This window comes from Musa acuminata, chromosome BXJ2-1 (genome assembly GCF_036884655.1).
Source record: "Musa acuminata AAA Group cultivar baxijiao chromosome BXJ2-1, Cavendish_Baxijiao_AAA, whole genome shotgun sequence".
Taxonomy (NCBI): Eukaryota; Viridiplantae; Streptophyta; class Magnoliopsida; order Zingiberales; family Musaceae; genus Musa; species Musa acuminata.
Genome location: NC_088338.1, coordinates 27,850,411 through 27,869,474, shown reverse-complemented (window position 1 = coordinate 27,869,474; position 19,064 = coordinate 27,850,411). Strand labels below are relative to the sequence as shown.

The 19,064-nt window shown below is 52.6% G+C and overlaps 14 non-coding genes and 18 pseudogenes across 14 annotated transcripts; all 32 read right to left on the bottom strand.

The window, feature by feature from the left end:
- Positions 1–41: 41 nt before the first annotated feature.
- On the bottom strand, positions 42–160 carry LOC135602460 (5S ribosomal RNA; annotated as a pseudogene).
- A 350-nt stretch (positions 161–510) lies between these two features.
- On the bottom strand, positions 511–629 carry LOC135602649 (5S ribosomal RNA; annotated as a pseudogene).
- Positions 630–979: 350 nt separating this feature from the next.
- On the bottom strand, positions 980–1,098 carry LOC135602648 (5S ribosomal RNA; annotated as a pseudogene).
- Positions 1,099–1,448: 350 nt separating this feature from the next.
- LOC135604201 (5S ribosomal RNA) lies at positions 1,449–1,567 on the bottom strand (annotated as a pseudogene).
- A 350-nt stretch (positions 1,568–1,917) lies between these two features.
- Positions 1,918–2,036, bottom strand: LOC135601579 (5S ribosomal RNA). Its single transcript, XR_010483869.1, has one exon. It is a non-coding gene; the product is annotated as a 5S ribosomal RNA (ribosomal RNA).
- Positions 2,037–2,386: 350 nt separating this feature from the next.
- On the bottom strand, positions 2,387–2,505 carry LOC135602664 (5S ribosomal RNA; annotated as a pseudogene).
- Positions 2,506–2,855: 350 nt separating this feature from the next.
- LOC135603072 (5S ribosomal RNA) lies at positions 2,856–2,974 on the bottom strand (annotated as a pseudogene).
- Positions 2,975–3,324: 350 nt separating this feature from the next.
- On the bottom strand, positions 3,325–3,443 carry LOC135604200 (5S ribosomal RNA; annotated as a pseudogene).
- Positions 3,444–3,791: 348 nt separating this feature from the next.
- LOC135601096 (5S ribosomal RNA) lies at positions 3,792–3,910 on the bottom strand. Its single transcript, XR_010483400.1, has one exon. It is a non-coding gene; the product is annotated as a 5S ribosomal RNA (ribosomal RNA).
- A 350-nt stretch (positions 3,911–4,260) lies between these two features.
- LOC135603754 (5S ribosomal RNA) lies at positions 4,261–4,379 on the bottom strand (annotated as a pseudogene).
- A 349-nt stretch (positions 4,380–4,728) lies between these two features.
- On the bottom strand, positions 4,729–4,847 carry LOC135601016 (5S ribosomal RNA). Its single transcript, XR_010483322.1, has one exon. It is a non-coding gene; the product is annotated as a 5S ribosomal RNA (ribosomal RNA).
- Positions 4,848–5,196: 349 nt separating this feature from the next.
- LOC135600331 (5S ribosomal RNA) lies at positions 5,197–5,315 on the bottom strand. Its single transcript, XR_010482654.1, has one exon. It is a non-coding gene; the product is annotated as a 5S ribosomal RNA (ribosomal RNA).
- Positions 5,316–5,665: 350 nt separating this feature from the next.
- On the bottom strand, positions 5,666–5,784 carry LOC135604229 (5S ribosomal RNA; annotated as a pseudogene).
- Positions 5,785–6,133: 349 nt separating this feature from the next.
- On the bottom strand, positions 6,134–6,252 carry LOC135602443 (5S ribosomal RNA; annotated as a pseudogene).
- A 349-nt stretch (positions 6,253–6,601) lies between these two features.
- On the bottom strand, positions 6,602–6,720 carry LOC135602442 (5S ribosomal RNA; annotated as a pseudogene).
- Positions 6,721–7,069: 349 nt separating this feature from the next.
- LOC135601035 (5S ribosomal RNA) lies at positions 7,070–7,188 on the bottom strand. The gene has a single exon (XR_010483341.1). It is a non-coding gene; the product is annotated as a 5S ribosomal RNA (ribosomal RNA).
- Positions 7,189–7,537: 349 nt separating this feature from the next.
- LOC135600855 (5S ribosomal RNA) lies at positions 7,538–7,656 on the bottom strand. The gene has a single exon (XR_010483167.1). It is a non-coding gene; the product is annotated as a 5S ribosomal RNA (ribosomal RNA).
- Positions 7,657–8,006: 350 nt separating this feature from the next.
- LOC135602407 (5S ribosomal RNA) lies at positions 8,007–8,125 on the bottom strand (annotated as a pseudogene).
- A 350-nt stretch (positions 8,126–8,475) lies between these two features.
- On the bottom strand, positions 8,476–8,594 carry LOC135601150 (5S ribosomal RNA). Its single transcript, XR_010483452.1, has one exon. It is a non-coding gene; the product is annotated as a 5S ribosomal RNA (ribosomal RNA).
- Positions 8,595–8,944: 350 nt separating this feature from the next.
- Positions 8,945–9,063, bottom strand: LOC135602313 (5S ribosomal RNA; annotated as a pseudogene).
- Positions 9,064–9,413: 350 nt separating this feature from the next.
- On the bottom strand, positions 9,414–9,532 carry LOC135600304 (5S ribosomal RNA). Its single transcript, XR_010482629.1, has one exon. It is a non-coding gene; the product is annotated as a 5S ribosomal RNA (ribosomal RNA).
- A 349-nt stretch (positions 9,533–9,881) lies between these two features.
- Positions 9,882–10,000, bottom strand: LOC135603335 (5S ribosomal RNA; annotated as a pseudogene).
- A 350-nt stretch (positions 10,001–10,350) lies between these two features.
- Positions 10,351–10,469, bottom strand: LOC135602532 (5S ribosomal RNA; annotated as a pseudogene).
- A 349-nt stretch (positions 10,470–10,818) lies between these two features.
- Positions 10,819–10,937, bottom strand: LOC135601013 (5S ribosomal RNA). Its single transcript, XR_010483319.1, has one exon. It is a non-coding gene; the product is annotated as a 5S ribosomal RNA (ribosomal RNA).
- Positions 10,938–11,287: 350 nt separating this feature from the next.
- On the bottom strand, positions 11,288–11,406 carry LOC135602975 (5S ribosomal RNA; annotated as a pseudogene).
- A 342-nt stretch (positions 11,407–11,748) lies between these two features.
- Positions 11,749–11,867, bottom strand: LOC135600228 (5S ribosomal RNA). Its single transcript, XR_010482554.1, has one exon. It is a non-coding gene; the product is annotated as a 5S ribosomal RNA (ribosomal RNA).
- A 350-nt stretch (positions 11,868–12,217) lies between these two features.
- Positions 12,218–12,335, bottom strand: LOC135604685 (5S ribosomal RNA; annotated as a pseudogene).
- A 349-nt stretch (positions 12,336–12,684) lies between these two features.
- LOC135600158 (5S ribosomal RNA) lies at positions 12,685–12,803 on the bottom strand. Its single transcript, XR_010482486.1, has one exon. It is a non-coding gene; the product is annotated as a 5S ribosomal RNA (ribosomal RNA).
- A 350-nt stretch (positions 12,804–13,153) lies between these two features.
- Positions 13,154–13,272, bottom strand: LOC135600632 (5S ribosomal RNA). Its single transcript, XR_010482951.1, has one exon. It is a non-coding gene; the product is annotated as a 5S ribosomal RNA (ribosomal RNA).
- Positions 13,273–13,622: 350 nt separating this feature from the next.
- LOC135600988 (5S ribosomal RNA) lies at positions 13,623–13,741 on the bottom strand. Its single transcript, XR_010483295.1, has one exon. It is a non-coding gene; the product is annotated as a 5S ribosomal RNA (ribosomal RNA).
- A 350-nt stretch (positions 13,742–14,091) lies between these two features.
- LOC135602760 (5S ribosomal RNA) lies at positions 14,092–14,210 on the bottom strand (annotated as a pseudogene).
- Positions 14,211–14,560: 350 nt separating this feature from the next.
- Positions 14,561–14,679, bottom strand: LOC135600651 (5S ribosomal RNA). Its single transcript, XR_010482969.1, has one exon. It is a non-coding gene; the product is annotated as a 5S ribosomal RNA (ribosomal RNA).
- Positions 14,680–19,064: the final 4,385 nt, after the last annotated feature.

The following is a 19,064-nucleotide window of genomic DNA, read 5'->3' as shown; positions in this document are numbered from 1 at the left end:
GGAGCTCTACGGGAGATGTTTCGTATCCCGGGATGCAAAAAGGAGTGCAACACGAGGACTTCCCAGGGGGTCACCCATCGTAGTACTACTCTGGCCCAAGCACGCTTAACTTCGGTGTTTTTATGGGATCCGGTGATTTAGTGCTGCCATTATCACACCCGTTTCGCGAGTTTCGTCCCTCGCCTATGTGCACGTCGCGGTCGGCGCATCAACGTCCGGAGCCTCTTGCCCGTCACGAAACCGTCGGCGCTTTCTCGAACGTTCACGAAATCCCTATTGCAAGCTCTCTCCGAGCCCTAGCCCGACGACTGCGTATCGATCACGGCAAGCACGTGCCGAAACCATCGGCACTTTCTAGAACGATCTCGGAATCGCTATTGTGACCCCAATCCGGAAAGCTCTCTCCAAGCCCCTCGATACTGACTGCGTAGCGGTCACAGCAAATTTCCAGCCCCAAAACAATCCTCTCGGAGCTCTACGGGAGATGTTTCGTATCCCGGGATGCAAAAAGGAGTGCAACACGAGGACTTCCCAGGGGGTCACCCATCGTAGTACTACTCTGGCCTAAGCACGCTTAACTTCGGTGTTTTGATGGGATCCGGTGATTTAGTGCTGCCATTATCGCACCCATTTCGTGAGCTTCGTCCATCGCCTATGTGCACGTCGCGGTCGGCGCATCAACGGTCGGAGCCTCTTGCCCGTCACGAAACCGTCGGCGCTTTCTCGAAAATTCACGAAATCCCTATTGCAAGCTCTCTCCGAGCCCTAGCCCGACGACTGCGTATCGATCACGGCAAGCATGTGCCGAAACCATCGGCACTTTCTTGAACGATCTCGGAATCTCTATTGCGACCCCAATCCGGAAAGCTCTCTCCGAGCCCCTCGATACTGACTGCGTAGCGGCCATAGCAAATTTCCAGCCCCAAAACAATCCTCTCGGAGCTCTACGGGAGATGTTTCGTATCCCGGGATGCAAAAAGGAGTGCAACACGAGGACTTCCCAGGGGGTCACCCATCGTAGTACTACTCTGGCCTAAGCACGCTTAACTTCGGTGTTTTGATGGGATCCGGTGATTTAGTGCTGCCATTATCGCACCCATTTCGTGAGCTTCGTCCCTCGCCTATGTGCACGTCGCGGTCGGCGCATCAACGGTCGGAGCCTCTTGCCCGTCACGAAACCGTCGGCGCTTTCTCGAACGTTCACGAAATCCCTTTTGCAAGCTCTCTCCGAGCCCTAGCCCGACGACTGCGTATCGATCACGGCAAGCACGTGCCGAAACCATCGGCACTTTCTTGAACGATCTCGGAATCGCTATTGCGACCCCGATCCGGAAAGCTCTCTCCGAGCCCCTCGATACTGACTGCGTAGCGGTCACAGCAAATTTGCAGCCCCAAAACAATCCTCTCGGAGCTCTACGGGAGATGTTTCGTATCACGGGATGCAAAAAGGAGTGCAACAGGAGGACTTCCCAGGGGGTCACCCATCGTACTACTACTCTGGCCCAAGCACGCTTAACTTCGGTGTTTTGATGGGATCCGGTGATTTAGTGCTGCCATTATTACACCCGTTTCGCGAGCTTCGTCCCTCGCCTATGTGCACGTCGCGGTCGGCGCATCAACGTCCGGAGCCTCTTGCCCGTCACGAAACCGTCGGCGCTTTCTCGAACGTTCACGAAATCCCTATTGCAAGCTCTCTCTGAGCCCTAGCCCGACGACTGCGTATCGATCACGGCAAGCACGTGCCGAAACCATCGGCACTTTCTAGAACGATCTCGGAATCGCTATTGCGACCCCAATCCGGAAAGCTCTCTCCGAGCCCCTCGATACTGACTGCGTAGCGGTCATAGCAAATTTCCAGCCCCAAAACAATCCTCTCGGAGCTCTACGGGAGATGTTTCGTATCCCGGGATGCAAAAAGGAGTGCAACACGAGGAATTCCCAGGGGGTCACCCATCGTAGTACTACTCTGGCCCAAGCACGCTTAACTTCGGTGTTTTGATGGGATCCGGTGATTTAGTGCTGCCATTATCGCACCCATTTCGTGAGCTTCGTCCCTCGCCTATGTGCACGTCGCGGTCGGCGCATCAACGGTCGGAGCCTCTTTCCCGTCACGAAACCGTCGGCGCTTTCTCGAACGTTCACGAAATCCCTATTGCAAGCTCTCTCCGAGCCCTAGCCCGACGACTGCGTATTGATCACGGCAAGCACGTGCGGAAACCATCGGCACTTTCTTGAACGATCTCGGAATCGCTATTGCGACCCCAATCCGGAAAGCTCTCTCCGAGCCTCTCGATACTGACTGCGTAGCAGTCACAGCAAATTTCCAGCCCCAAAACAATCGTCTCGGAGCTCTACGGGAGATGTTTCGTATCCCGGGATGCAAAAAGGAGTGCAACACGAGGACTTCCCAGGGGGTCACCCATCGTAGAACTACTCTGGCCCAAGCACGCTTAACTTCGGTGTTTTGATGGGATCCGGTGATTTAGTGCTGCCATTATCGCACCCGTTTCGCGAGCTTCGTCCCTCGCCTATGTGCACGTCGCGGTCGGCGCATCAATGTCCGGAGCCTCTTGCCCGTCATGAAACCGTCGGCGCTTTCTCGAACGTTCACGAAATCCCTATTGCAAGCTCTCTCCGAGCCCTAGCCCGACGACTGCGTATCGATCACGGCAAGCACGTGCCGAAACCATCGGCACTTTCTTGAACGATCTCGGAATCGCTATTGCGACCCCAATCCGGAAAGGTCTCCCCGAGCCCCTCGATACTGACTGCGTAGCGGTCACAGCAAATTTCCAGCCCCAAAACAATCCTCTCGGAGCTCTACGGGAGATGTTTCGTATCCCGGGATGCAAAAAGGAGTGCAACACGAGGACTTCCCATGGGGTCACCCATCGTAGTACTACTCTGGCCCAAGCACGCTTAACTTCGGTGTTTTGATGGGATTCGGTGATTTAGTGCTGCCATTATCGCACCCGTTTCGCGAGCTTCGTCCCTCGCCTATGTGCACGTCGCGTTCGGCGCATCAACGTCCGGAGCCTCTTGTCCGTCACGAAACCGTCGGCGCTTTCTCGAACGTTCATGAAATCCCTATTGCAAGCTCTCTCCGAGCCCTAGCCCGACGACTGCGTATCGATCACGGCAAGCACGTGCCGAAACCATCGGCACTTTCTTGAATGATCTCGGAATCGCTATTGCGACCCCAATCCGGAAAGCTCTCTCCGAGCCTCTCGATACTGACTGCGTAGCGGTCACAGCAAATTTCCAGCCCCAAAACAATCGTCTCGTAGCTCTACGGGAGATGTTTCGTATCCCGGGATGCAAAAAGGAGTGCAACACGTGGACTTCCCAGGGGGTCACCCATCGTAGTACTACTATGGCCCAAGCTTGCTTAACTTCGGTGTTTTGGTGGGATCCGGTGATTTAGTGCTGGCATTATCGCACCCGTTTCGCGAGCTTCGTCCCTCGCCTATGTGCACGTCGCGGTCGCGCATCAACGTCCGGAGCATCTTGCCGATCACGAAACCGTCGTCGCTTTCTCGAATGTTCACGAAATCCCTATTGCAAGCTCTCTCCGAGCCCTAGCCCGACGATTGCGTATCGGTCACTGCAAGCGCGTGCCGAAACCATCGGCACTTTCTAGAACGATCTCGGAATCGCTATTGCGACCCCAATCCTGAAAGCACTCTCCGAGCCCCTCGATACGGACTGCGTAGCGGTCATAGAAATTTCCAGCCCCAAAACAATCGTCTCGGAGCTCTACGGGAGATGTTTCGTATCCCAGGATGCAAAAAGGAGTGCAACACGAGGACTTCCCATGGGGTCACCCATCGTAGTACTACTCTGGCCCAAGCACGCTTAACATCGGTGTTTTGATGGGATCCGGTGATTTAGTGCTGGCATTATCGCACCCGTTTCGCGAGCTTCGTCCCTCGCCTATGTGCACGTCGCGGTCGGCGCATCAACGTCTGGAGCCTCTTGCCGGTCACGAAACCGTCGGCGCTTTCTCGAACGTTCACGAAATCCCTATTGCAAGCTCTCTCCGAACCCTAGCCCGACGACTGCGTATCGATCACGGGAAGCTCGTGCCGAAACAATCGGCACTTTCTAGAACAATCTCGGAATCGCTATTGCGACCCCAATCCGGAAAGCTATCTCTGAGCCCCTCGATACTAACAGCGTAGCGGTCACAGCAAATTTCCAGCCCCAAAACATTCGTTTCGGAGCTCTACGGGAGATGTTTCGTATCCCGGGATGCAAAAAGGAGTGCAACACGATGACTTCCCAGGGGGTCACCCATCGTAGTACTACTATGGCCCAAGCTTGCTTAACTTCGGTGTTTTGGTGGGATCCGGTGATTTAGTGCTGGCATTATCGCACCCGTTTCGCGAGCTTCGTCCCTCGCCTATGTGCACGTCGCGGTCGCGCATCAACGTCCGGAGCCTCTTGCCGATCACGAAACCGTCGTCGCTTTCTCGAATGTTCACGAAATCCCTATTGCAAGCTCTCTCCGAGCCCTAGCCCGATGACTGCGTATCGGTCACGGCAAGCGCGTGCCGAAACCATCGGCACTTTCTAGAACGATCTCGGAATCGCTATTGCGACCCCAATCCGGAAAGCTCTCTCCGAGCCCCTCGATACTGACTGCGTAGCGGTCACAGCAAATTTCCAGCCCCAAAACAATCGTCTCGGAGCTCTACGGGAGATGTTTCGTATCCCGGGATGCAAAAAGGAGTGCAACACGAGGACTTCCCATGGGGTCACCCATCGTAGTACTACTCTGGCCCAAGCACGCTTAACTTCGGTGTTTTGATGGGATCTGGTGATTTAGTGCTGGCATTATCGCACCCGTTTCGCGAGCTTCGTCCCTCGCCTATGTGCACATCGCGATCGGCGCATCAACGTCCGGAGCCTCTTGCCCGTCATGAAACCGTCGTCGCTTTCTCGAACTTTCACGAAATCCCTATTGCAAGCTCTCTCCGAGCCCTAGCCCGACGATTGCGTATCGGTCACGGCAAGCGCGTGCCGAAACCATCGGCACTTTCTAGAACGATCTCGGAATCGCTATTTCGACCCCAATCCGGAAAGCACTCTCCGAGCCCCTCGATACGGACTGCGTAGCGGTCATAGAAATTTCCAGCCCCAAAACAATCGTCTCGGAGCTCTACGGGAGATGTTTCGTATCCCGGGATGCAAAAAGGAGTGCAACACGAGGACTTCCCATGGGGTCACCCATCGTAGTACTACTCTGGCCCAAGCACGCTTAACTTCGGTGTTTTGATGGGATCCGGTGATTTAGTGCTGGCATTATCGCACCCGTTTCGCGAGCTTCGTCCCTCGCCTATGTGCACGTCGCGGTCGGCGTATCAACGTCTGGAGCCTCTTGCCGGTCACGAAACCGTCGGCGCTTTCTCGAACGTTCACGAAATCCCTATTGCAAGCTCTCTCCGAGCCCTAGCCCGACGACTGCGTATCGATCACGGGAATCACGTGCCGAAACAATTGGCACTTTCTAGAACAATCTCGGAATCGCTATTGCGACCCCAATCCGGAAAGCTATCTCTGAGCCCCTCGATACTAACAGCGTAGCGGTCACAGCAAATTTCCAGCCCCAAAACATTCGTCTCGGAGCTCTACGGGAGATGTTTCGTATCCCGGGATGCAAAAAGGAGTGCAACACGATGACTTCCCAGGGGGTCACCCATCGTAGTACTACTATGGCCCAAGCTTGCTTAACTTTGGTGTTTTGGTGGGATCCGGTGATTTAGTGCTGGCATTATCGCACCCGTTTCGCGAGCTTCGTCCCTCGCCTATGTGCACGTCGCGGTCGCGCATCAACGTCCGGAGCCTCTTGCCAATCACGAAACCGTCGTCGCTTTCTCGAATGTTCACGAAATCCCTATTGCAAGCTCTCTCCGAGCCCTAGCCCGATGACTGCGTATCGGTCACGGCAAGCGCGTGCCGAAACCATCGGCACTTTCTAGAACGATCTCGGAATCGCTATTGCGACCCCAATCCGGAAAGCTCTCTCCGAGCCCCTCGATACTGACTGCGTAGCGGTCACAGCAAATTTCCAGCCCCAAAACAATCGTCTCGGAGATCTACGGGAGATGTTTCGTATCCCGGGATGCAAAAAGGAGTGCAACATGAGGACTTCCCATGGGGTCACCCATCGTAGTACTACTCTGGCCCAAGCACGCTTAACTTCGGTGTTTTGATGGGATCTGGTGATTTAGTGCTGGCATTATCGCACCCGTTTCGCTAGCTTCGTCCCTCGCCTATGTGCACATCGCGATCGGCGCATCAACGTCCGGAGCCTCTTGCCCGTCATGAAACCGTCGTCGCTTTCTCGAACTTTCACGAAATCCCTATTGCAAGCTCTCTCCGAGCCCTAGCCCGACGACTGCGTATCGGTCACGGCAAGCGCGTGCCGAAACCATCGGCACTTTCTAGAACGATCTCGGAATCGCTATTGCGACCCCAATCCGGAAAGCACTCTCCGAGCCCCTCGATACTGACTGCGTAGCGGTCATAGAAATTTCCAGCCCCAAAACAATCGTCTCGGAGCTCTACGGGAGATGTTTCGTATCCCGGGATGCAAAAAGGAGTGCAACATGAGGACTTCCCATGGGGTCACCCATCGTAGTACTACTCTGGCCCAAGCACGCTTAACTTCGGTGTTTTGATGGGATCTGGTGATTTAGTGCTGGCATTATCGCACCCGTTTCGCGAGCTTCGTCCCTCGCCTATGTGCACATCGCGATCGGTGCATCAACGTCCGGAGCCTCTTGCCCGTCACGAGACCGTCGACGCTTTCTCGAACTTTCACGAAATCCCTATTGCAAGCTCTCTCCGAGCCCTAGCCCGACGACTGCGTATCGGTCATGGCAAGCGCGTGCCGAAACCATCGGCACTTTCTAGAACGATCTCGGAATCGCTATTGCGACCCCAATCCGGAAAGCTTTCTTCGAGCCCCTCGATACTGACTGCGTAGCGGTCACAGAAATTTCCAGCCCCAAAACAATCCTCTCGGAGCTCTACGGGAGATGTTTCGTATCCCGGGATGCAAAAAGGAGTGCAACACGAGGACTTCCCAAGGGGTCACCCATCGTAGTACTACTCTGGCCCAAGCACGCTTAACTTCGGTGTTTTGATGGGATCTGGTGATTTAGTGCTGGCATTATCGCACCCGTTTCGCGAGCTTCGTCCCTCGCCTTTGTGCACGTCGCGGTCGGCACATCAACGTCCGGAGCCTCTTGCCGGTCACGAAACCGTCGGCGCTTTCTCGAACGTTCACGAAATCCCTATTGCAAGCTCTCTCCGAGCCCTAGCCCGACGACTGCGTATCGATCACGGCAAGCACGTGCCGAAACCATCGGCACTTTCTAGAACGATCTCGGAATCGCTATTGCGACCCCAATCCGGAAAGCTCTCTCCGAGCCCCTCGATACTGACTGCGTAGCGGTCACAGAAATTTCCAGCCCAAAAACAATCGTCTCGGAGCTCTACGGGAGATGTTTCGTATCCCGGGATGCAAAAAGGAGTGCAACACGAGGACTTCCCAGGGGGTCACCCATCGTAGTACTACTCTGGCCCAAGCACGCTTAACTTCGGTGTTTTGATGGGATCTGGTGATTTAGTGCTGGCATTATCGCACCCATTTCGCGAGCTTCGTCCCTCGCCTATGTGCACGTCGCGGTCGGCGCATCAACGTCCGGAGCCTCTTGCCCGTCACGAAACCGTCGTCGCTTTCTCGAACGTTCACGAAATCCCTATTGCAAGCTCTCTCCGAGCCCTAGCCCGACGACTGCGTATCGGTGACGGCAAGCTCGTGCCGAAACCATCGGCACTTTCTAGAACGATCTCGGAATCGCTATTGCGACCCCAATCCGGAAAGCTATCTCTGAGCCCCTCGATACTGACTGCGTAGCGATCAAAGCAAATTTCCAGCCCCAAAACAATTGTCTCGGAGCTCTACGGGAGATGTTTCGTATCCCGGGATGCAAAAAGGAGTGCAACACGAGGACTTCCCCGGGGGTCTCCCATCGTAGTACTACTCTGGCCCAAGCACGCTTAACTTCGGTGTTTTGATGGGATCAGGTGATTTAGTGCTGGCATTATCGCACCCGTTTCGCGAGCTTCGTCCCTCGCCTATGTGCACGTCGCGGTCGGCGCATCAACGTCCGGAGCCTCTTGCCCATCACGAAACCGTCGTCGCTTTCTCGAACGTTCACGAAATTCGTATTGCAAGCTCTCTCCGAGCCCTAGCCCGATGACTGCGTATCGGTCACGGCAAGCGCGTGCCGAAACCATCGGCACTTTCTAGAACGATCTCAGAATCGCTATTGCGACCCCAATCCGGAAAGCTCTCTCCGAGCCCCTCGATACTGACTGCGTAGCGTTCAAAGCAAATTTCCAGCCCCAAAACAAACATCTCGGAGCTCTACGGGAGATGTTTCGTATACCGGGATGCAAAAAGGAGTGCAACACGAGGACTTCCCAGGGGGTCACCCATCGTAGTACTACTCTGGCCCAAGCACGCTTAACTTCGGTGTTTTGACGGGATCTGGTGATTTAGTGCTGGCATTATCGCACCCGTTTCGCGAGCATCGTCCCTCGCCTATGTGCACGTCGTGGTCGGCGTATCAACGTCCGGTGCCTCTTGCCCGTCACGAAACCGTCGGCGCTTTCTCGAACGTTCTCGAAATCCTTATTGCAAGATCTCTCCGAGCCCTAACCCGACGACTGCGTATCGGTCACGGCAAGCGCGTGCCGAAACCATCGGCACTTTCTAGAACGATCTCGGAATCGCTATTGCGACCCCAATCCGGAAAGCTCTCTCCGAGCCCCTCGATACTGACTGTGTAGCGGTCACAGCAAATTTCCAGCTCCAAAACAAACATCTCGGAGCTCTACGGGAGATGTTTCGTATACCGGGATGCAAAAAGGAGTGCAATACGAGGACTTCCCAGGGGGTCACCCATCTTAGTACTACTCTGGCCCAAGCACGCTTAACTTCGGTGTTTTAATGGGATCCAGTGATTTAGTGCTGCCATTATCGCACCCGTTTCGCGAGCTTCGTCCCTCGCCTATGTGCACGTCGCGGTCGGCGCATCAATGTCCGGTGCCTCTTGCCCGTCACGAAACCGTCGGCGCTTTCTCGAACGTTCAAGAAATCCCGATTGCAAGCTCTCTCCGAGCCCTAGCCCGACGAATGCGTATCGATCACGGCAAGCACGTGCCGAAACCATCGACACTTTCTAGAACGATCTCGGAATCGCTATTGCGACCCAAATCCGGAAAGCTCTCTCCGAGCCCCTCGATACTGACTGCGTAGCGGTCACAGCAAATTTCCAGCCCAAAAACAATCGTCGCGGAGCTCTACGGGAGATGTTTCGTATCCCGGGATGCAAAAAGGAGTGCAACACGAGGACTTCCCAGGGGGTCACCCATCCTAGTACTACTCTGGCCCAAGCACACTTAACTTCGGTGTTTTGATGGGATCCGGTGATTTAGTGCTGGCATTATCGCACCCGTTTCGCGAGCTTCGTCCCTCGCCTATGTGCACGTCGCGGTCGGCGTATCAACGTCCGGAGCCTCTTGCCCGTCATGAAACCGTCGTGGCTTTCTCGAACGTTCACGAAATCCCTATTGCAAGCTCTCTCCGAGCCCTAGCCCGACGACTGCGTATCGGTCACGGCAAGCGCGTGCCAAAACAATCGGCACTTTCTAGAATGATCTCGGAATCGCTATAGCTACCCCAATCCGGAAAGCTCTCTCTGAGCCCCTCGATACTGACTGCGTAGCGGTCAAAGCAAATTTCCAGCCCAAAACAAACAACTCGGAGCTCTACGGGAGATGTTTCGTATCCCGGTATGCAAAAAGGAGTGCAACACGAGGACTTCCCAGGGGGTCACCCATCGTAGTACTACTCTGGCCCAAGCAGGCTTAACTTCGGTGTTTTGATGGGATCTGGTGATTTAGTGCTGGCATTATCACACCAGTTTCGCGAGCATCGTCCCTCGCCTATGTGCATGTCGTGGTCGGCGTATCAACGTCCGGTGCCTCTTGCCCGTCACGAAACCGTCGGCGCTTTCTCGAACGTTCTCGAAATCCTTATTGCAAGATCTCTCCGAGCCCTAACCCGATGACTGCGTATCGGTCACGGCAAGCGCGTGCCGAAACCATCGGCACTTTCTAGAACGATCTCGGAATCGCTATTGCGACCTCAATCCGGAAAGCTCTCTCCGAGCCCCTCGGTACTGACTGTGTAGCGGTCACAGCAAATTTCCAGCGCCAAAACAAACATCTCGGAGCTCTACGGGAGATGTTTCGTATCCCGGGATGCAAAAAGGAGTGCAACACGAGGACTTCCCAGGGGGTCACCCATCGTAGTACTACTCTGGCCCAAGCACGCTTAACTTCGGTGTTTTGATGGGGTCCGGTGATTTAGTGCTGCCATTATCGCACCCGTTTCGCGAGCTTCGTCCCTCGCCTATGTGCACGTCGCTGTCGGCGCATCAACGTCCGGAGCCTCTTGCCCGTCACGAAACCGTCGTCGCTTTCTCGAACGTTCACGAAATCCCTATTGCAAGCTCTCTCCGAGCACTAGCCCGACGACTGCGTATCGATCACGGCAAGCACGTGCCGAAACCATCGGCACTTTCTAGAACGATATCGGAATTGCTATTGCGACCCCAATCCGAAAAGCTCTCTCCGAGCCCCTCGATACTGATTGCGTAGCGGTCACAGAAATTTCCAGCCCCAAAACAATCATCTCGGAGCTCTACGGGAGATGTTTCGTATCCCGGGATGCAAAAAGGAGTGCAACACGAGGACTTCCCATGGGGTCACCCTTCGTAGTACTACTCTGGCCCAAGCACGCTTAACTTCGGTGTTTTGATGGGATCCGGTGATTTAGTGCTGGCATTATCGCACCCATTTCGCGAGCTTCGTCCCTCGCCTATGTGCACGTCGCGGTCGGCGCATCAACGTCCGGAGCCTCTTTCCCGTCACGAAACCATCGTCGCTTTCTCGAACGTTCATGAAATCCCTATTGCAAGCTCTCTCCGAGCCCTAGCCCGACGACTGCGTATCGATGACGGCAAGCACATGCCGAAACCATCGACACTTTCTAGAACGATCTCGGAATCTCTATTGCGACCCCAATCCGGAAAGCTCTCTCCGAGCCCCTCGATACTGACTGCGTGGCGGTCACAGCAAATTTCCAGCCCTAAAACAATCGTATCGGAGCTCTACGGGAGATGTTTCGTATCCTAGGATGCAAAAAGGAGTGCAACACGAGGAATTCCTAGGGGGTCACCCATCGTAGTACTACTCTGGCCCAAACACGCTTAACTTCGGTGTTTTGATGGGATCTAGTGATTTAGTGCTGGCATTATCGCACCCGTTTCGCGAGCATCGTCTCTAGCCTATGTGCACGTCGCGGTCGGCGCATGAACATCCGGAGCCTCTTGCCCGTCACGAAACCGTCGTCGCTTTCTCGAACGTTCACGAAATCCCTATTGCAAGCTCTCTCTGAGCCCTAGCCCGACGACTGCGTATCGGTCACGGCAAGCGCATGCCGAAACCATCGGCACTTTCTAGAACGATCTCGGAATCGCTATTGCGACCCCAATCCGGAAAGCTCTCTCTGAGCCCCTCGATACTGACTGCGTCGCGGTCAAAGCAAATTTCCAGCCCGAAAACAGACATCTCGGAGCTCTACGGGAGATGTTTCGTATCCCGGGATGAGTGCAACACGAGGACTTCCCAGGGGGTCACCCATCCTAGTACTACTCTGGCCCAAGCACGCTTAACTTCGGTGTTTTGATGGGATCCGGTGATTTAGTGCTGGCATTATCGCACCCGTTTCGCGTGCTTCGTCCCTCGCCTATGTGCACGTCGCGGTCGGCATATCAACGTCCGGAGCCTCTTGCCCGTCACGAAACCGTCGACGCTTTCTCGAACGTTCACGAAATCCCTATTGCAAGCTCTCTCCGAGCCCTAGCCCGACGACTGCGTATCGGTCACGGCAAGTGCGTGCCGAAACCATCGGCAGTTTCTAGAACGATCTCGGAATCGCTATTGCGACCCCAATCCGGAAAGCTCTCTCCGAGCCCCTCGATACTAACTTCGTAGCGGTCACAGCAAATTTCCAGCCCCAAAACAATCGTCACGGAGCTCTACGGGATATGTTTCGTATCCCGGGATGCAAAAAGGAGTGCAACACGAGGACTTCCCAAGGGGTCACCCTTCGTTGTACTACTCTGGCCCAAGCATGCTTAACTTCGATGTTTTGATGGGATCCGGTGATTAGTGCTGGCATTATCACACCCGTTTCGCGTGCTTCGTCCCTCGCCTATGTGCACGTCGCGGTCGGCGCATCAACGTCCGGAGCCTCTTGCTCGTCACGAAACCGTCGTCGCTTTCTCGAACGTTCACGAAATCCCTATTGCAAGCTCTCTCCGAGCCCTAGCCCGACGACTGCGTATCGGTCACGGCAAGCGCGTGCCGAAACCATCGGCACTTTCTAGAACGATCTCGGAATCGCTATTGCGACCCCAATCCGGAAAGCTCTCTCCGAGCCCCTCGATACTGACTGCGTAGCGGTCACAGAAATTTCCAGCCCCAAAACAATCGTCTCGGAGCTCTACGGGAGATGTTTCGTATCCCGGGATGCAAAAAGGAGTGCAACACGAGGACTTCCCAGGGGGTCACCCATCGTAGTACTACTCTGGCCCAAGCACGCTTAACTTCGGTGTTTTGATGGGATCCGGTGATTTAGTGCTGGCATTATCGCACCCGTTTCGCGAGCTTCGTCCCTCGCCTATGTGTACGTCGCGGTCGGCGCATCAACGTTCGGAGCCTTTTGCCCATCACGAAACCGTCGTCGCTTTCTCGAACGTTCACGAAATCCCTTTTGCAAGCTCTCTCCGAGCACTAGCCCAACGACTGCATATCGATCACGGCAAGCACGTGCCGAAACCATCGGCACTTTCTAGAACGATCTCGGAATCGCTATTGCGACCCCAATCCGGAAAGCTCTCTCCGAGCCCCTCGATACTGACTGCGTAGCGGTCACAGCAAATTTCCAGCTCCAAAACAATTCTCTCGGAGCTCTACGGGAGATGTTTCGTATCCCGGGATGCAAAAAGGAGTGCAACACGTGGACTTCCCAGGGGGTCACCCATCGTGGTACTACTCTGGCCCAAGCACGCTTAACTTCGGTGTTTTGATGGGATCCGGTGATTTAGTGCTGGCATTATCACACCCGTTTCGCGTGCTTCGCCCCTCGCCTATGTGCACGTCGCGGTCGGCGCATCAACGTCCGGAGCCTCTTGCCCGTCACGAAACCGTCGTCGCTTTCTCGAACGTTCACGAAATCCCTATTGCAAGCTCTCTCCGAGCCCTAGCCCGACGACTGCGTATCGGTCACGGCAAGCGCGTGCCGAAACCATCGGCACTTTCTAGAACGGTCTCGGAATCGCTATTGCGACCCCAATCCGGAAAGCTCTCTCTGAGCCCCTCGATACTGACTGCGTAGCGTTCAAAGCAAATTTCCAGCCCCAAAACAAACATCTCGGAGCTCTACGGGAGATGTTTCATATACCGGGATGCAAAAAGGAGTGCAACACGAGGACTTCCCAGGGGGTCACCCATCGTAGTACTACTCTAGCCCAAGCACGCTTAACTTCGGTGTTTTGACGGGATCTGGTGATTTAGTGCTGGCATTATCGCACCCGTTTCGCGAGCATCGTCCCTCGCCTATGTGCACGTCGTGGTCGGCGTATCAACGTCCGGTGCCTCTTGCCCGTCACGAAACCGTCGGCGCTTTCTCGAACGTTCTCGAAATCCTTATTGCAAGATCTCTCCGAGCCCTAACCCGACGACTGCGTATCGGTCACGGCAAGCGCGTGCCGAAACCATCGGCACTTTCTAGAACGATCTCGGAATCGCTATTGCGACCCCAATCCGGAAAGCTCTCTCTGAGCCCCTCGATACTAACTGCGTAGCGGTTAAAGCAAATTTCCAGCCCCAAAACAAACGTCTCGGAGCTCTACGGGAGATGTTTCGTATCCCGGGATGCAAAAAGGAGTGCAACACGAGGACTTCCTAGGGGGTCACCCATCGTAGTACAACTCTGGCCCAAGCACGCTTAACTTCGGTGTTTTGATGGGATCCGGTGATTTAGTGCTGCCATTATCGCACCCATTTCGCGAGCTTCGTCCCTCGCCTATGTGCACGTCGCGGTCGGCGCATCAACGTCCGGAGCCTCTTGCTTGTCACGAAACCGTCGGCGCTTTCTCGAACGTTCACGAAATCCCTATTGTAAGCTCTCTCCGAGCACTAGCCCAACGACTGCATATCGATCACGGCAAGCACGTGCCGAAACCATCGGCACTTTCTAGAACGATCTCGGAATCGCTATTGCGACCCCAATCCGGAAAGCTCTCTCCGAGCCCCTCGATACTGACTGCGTAGCGGTCACAGCAAATTTCCAGCCCCAAAACAATTCTCTCGGAGCTCTACGGGAGATGTTTCGTATCCCGGGATGCAAAAAGGAGTGCAACACGAGGACTTCCCAGGGGGTCACCCATCGTGGTACTACTCTGGCCCAAGCACGCTTAACTTCGGTGTTTTGATGGGATCCGGTGATTTAGTGCTGGCATTATCACACCCGTTTCGCGTGCTTGGTCCCTCGCCTATGTGCACGTCGCGGTCGGCGCATCAACGTCCGGAGCCTCTTGCCCATCAAGAAACCATATGGCATATTGATAGAACCTTGAATTCAAACTGAATTCAAGTCATTGCAATATTCATCATGAATACTTGCAACACGTCAACATGAACATATGCATAAACTTATGCATCACATGTCATGTCATCAACATACTTTCATCAATATACTTTGGTATCATGTCATCAACATATTGATAGGGGGAGTTTGTTTAAACTCTGGGAGTTAAGGTTAACTCCGATTATGATGACATGTTGCTTAGATTTTTGAATCTAAGAGTTTCTATCAATAAGGTATATTGATAGGGGGAGTTTGTTTAAACTCCGGGAGTTAAGTTTAACTCCGTCATCAAGTAGTTGTCATCATCAAAAAGGGGGAGATTGTTGAATCTCGTATTTTGATGATGAAACTCCTTGAGATATGTTTATGATTTAATCTGCGTTTTGAGTGACGCAGGGTGCTTCGATCAGGATGAGACAATTAAAGCAGGAACATCATGTTGTGCCGGAGGAACATGTCAGAAGATTGGACGTCGGGCCGGTGGATCGGTCGACGTATCGACAGAAGGCTTCGGGTCGTGGACTTGGGCATCGGGCCAAGAAGAGCGGGTATTGTGCCAAGGATATCGGAGTTGCGGAGTCAACTGGCCGATTGGGCAATAGGCTGCAGGAAAGGACGATGCGCCGAAGAATCGGACGAAGCGTCGAGGGACCAATGACATGCCGGACAACTTGGTTAATTGCTTAGGATTAATTGTCTCGATCGAAGTTTTTGTTTTTGTGTGTGCAGGATTAACTACGATGAAAGTTAGACAAGCAGCGGGAGTTGCGCCGGAGTCAAGTTCATGATCACATTGGGAGTTCGAGAGTTCGACGGAAGTTCGGACGGTCGTCGGAGGTTCTGCGAGAACAGATCCGAGAAGTCCAGAAGCTTGCCAAGCGAAGCTCGTCGGAACTTGCCAAGTGGATCGTCGCAAAGTCCAGGAGTTTGCCGGAAGTCCGCAGGAGCATCACCGAGGGTTCATCGGATGATCGACGGAAGTTCGCCGGAAACTCGCCGGAAGGAGCGATTGACGCACCGAAGCAAAGCTGCAGAAATTGTCTTAGATTTAATCGTAGTTAGCACGATGATTAAGTTGGAAAATGGGAGGTGATCCCATTGGCTTAATCTTGGGGCAATTGGGCCCCTGAAAGATTGAAATTGGGTCGAATGGAATGAACCATTCGGACCCTGATTGCACCAGGAGGTGCAACCGCCCAGGCTAGGAGGTGGCACCGCCTGGGCTAAGCCTCCCAGCGAGACTGGGCGGTGCAACCTCCCCAGCCGGGAGGTGGCACCGCCTGAGCTCAGTCTTCGAGCTAGACTGGGCGGTGCAACCTCCCTGGCAGAGAGGTGGCACCGCCTGAGCTCAGTCTTCGAGCTAGACTGGGCGGTGCAACCTCCCTGGCAGAGAGGTGGCACCGCCTGAGCTCAGTCTTCGAGCAAGACTGGGCGGTGCAACCTCCCTGGCAGAGAGGTGGCACCGCCTGAGCTCGGTCTTCGAGCTCTGCCAGGCGGTGCAACCTCTCCAGTCAAGAGGTGCAACCGCCTGATCCCGGAATTCCGGGATTTGATCGTTTTGAGCTCCAAATTTGAATTGGGTTGGGGCCTATAAATTCCCCATCCATTCAACACTGAAAAGATACAGACCTACACCGAAATCTTGATCTTTTCTGTGATTCTAAGAGCTCAAAAGTGATTGTAAAGCCTTTAAGTCTCCTCCTTCTGTTCTTCAAGTTTTCAGTTGTAAAGTGAGGAGAGAAAGGTCTATAAAGGTTGTCTCCTGAGCCTGTCAAAAGGAGAGAAACTGTAAAAGGGCAGTTTGGCCTTCACCCATTGAAGGAAGGCCCCTAGTTGACGTCGGCAACCTCGTCGGTGGAGGAAGCCAAAAGTGGAGTAGGTCAGGACTGACCGAACCACTCTAAATCTCTGGTTTGCATTTATCTTTGAGCACTTTATCTTTACTGCAAACCTCCTCCACTACTACTGCTCTCTGCGCTTTCACGAACAAGTTCTAAGTGCTGTTCTTCCGAATCTGCATTCAGACGTAAAGTCGTGTTTTAGTACATTACAGTTTACGTTTACGTTTTGATTCTGCAGAACTGTCCTCTGTGCTTTTGCAAACAAGTTTCTTTGCAGTTTACACTTACAGTTTGATTCTATTTATAACTGCAAACTGTCTTATGCAATTTTACGAACGAGTTTCAACATTTAGACGTAAAACTGCATTTAGACGTAAATCGGCTTTCCTCGCACAATCGTCAGATTTCAGTTTACGTTTACGTCTTGATTTCAACTGCATACTGCCCTCTGCGAATATACAAACGAGTTTCAAAGTTCAGACGTAAATCTGCGTCTAAGACGTAAATCTGCGTGTAAGACGTAAATCTGCGTTTAGACGTAAATATGCGTTTAGACGCAAATCTGCGTTTAGACGTAAATCTGTTTTTTGCAGATTACCTTTTGAGCTGTACAACAACAGCACATTGTCTTTATACTTCTGCTCAATCTGTGCTTAGACGCAATCTGCGTTTAGACGCAATCTGCGCTAAGACGCAAACTGCGCTTAGACGCAATCTGAGTTTAGACGCAATCTGCATTTAGACGCTAACTGCGTTTAGACGCTAACTGCGCTTAAACGTAAACTGCACTTAATCATAAGTAATCTTAGAATCGGTTTTTGCATCAAAATAGTCTTTGTCGAACGAACGCAGCCTTCGCTTTTTAATCGCTGAAAAATATCCGCTGCACTAATTCACCCCCCCCCCCCTCTTAGTGCTCTCGATCCTAACAGATACATGATATCTATTTTTTCATTCATCTGTCGTAGTGTCTTCAAAATTTCAACTTGTTGATTCTGAATTTGTTCTTGCTGTGATTTGATCTGAGATAGCTCCGCCATAATGATATCTTCAGAGGAGGAAACAGGAGCTGAAGGTGCTGCTCCAAAGGGACTAGGAGGAGGAGATTCATTTCCTATAAGAATTGGTGTTTCGGGTTGTTCTATTGGTGTAGGAATTGGATCCGTCCTTCTAGGCTGCCTAACCCATATGCCATTGCTAAGAGTGCACCTAAGTTTTTTTAGCAGGTTTTTATTTATTATGTTATATCGATCATTTTGAATAGATTCTTCATCGGGTGGTATGCAAATGTCATAGGCATGAAGAATTCTAGTGATTAACCTCCCATATGGCAATATAGTATCTTTAGTCATAATTTCCTGCATGTGTTGGCGAATCAAGTACCCAAAACAATTATGCTGACTGGTCATAATCCAATACATGGTTCCTATCTCTAATTGACTTATTTCGTCAAGATGAAATTGTTTCGGGAATATGATGCTTGTGATAATGTGATGAAGAATTTTAGAGTTGAAAGGCATTAAGTGTTCATAGCTCTTGGGTAGGAAGTCAAGGTTTGGATTTGCAAAAATTGTTTTCACGGCATCGGAATAGGTTGCTCCTATTTTTTTGACGTCCCATTTACCTTTAAAATAGCATCCCCTATCTTTTTCAGTTATGCCAATTAGCTCACAAATGGTGCTGTCAAAAATTCTAATGGGTGTTCCTAGAATGTAAGTGCTTAGGCTATCATTGTCTTCATATAGGTTGGCATAGAACAATCTCACTAACCGTGGATAGATTGGTTCATCTATTTGTAGTAGAGGTAGAGCTTCTAGTTGAGCAAACCACTTAATGGGATCTAAGTCTCTAGTTCATCCAAATCAACGTATTTTCCCTTATGGATACATCGTGTTTCAAATTTTGGAAAGCTAAGGGCTACCTCTTTTGATCTAAAAAGGTCATGGTTATATGAATCTCCTTCAATCCTTATTCCTTTTGATCTCTTTGGTGCCATTTTCTAGACAAGATGATGATGAAATTGTGAAAAATAAGCAAGAGAAAGAGAAAAGAAATGAGGGATTTCAAGTGTTACCTTGTGGAGATTCTGTTGAGAGATGGAAAGCTTGGACCACCAAGAATCCTTCTCCAATGTTTCTAAGAGGTAGAATGAGGGTTAGAGGGAATGGGAGAGGGTTTTAGAGGGGTCTTTCTTCGGGTTGGGGGCGGTGTCACCGCCGGCCCTAACCCCTCGGGTTAAAAGGGTGACTCGGTCGGTGTCACCGCCAAACTGGTCGGTGTCACCGCCTGGCGCCCGAGCGCCAGTCGGTCCAACCGCCGGATCTGGCGGTGCCACCGCTGGCATCACGCGGAGGAAAGAAAAAAAAAAAAAAAAAAAATTTCTTCCTTCCTTTTGTTTAGTTTCTTCTCTCAAGATCATAATTTAT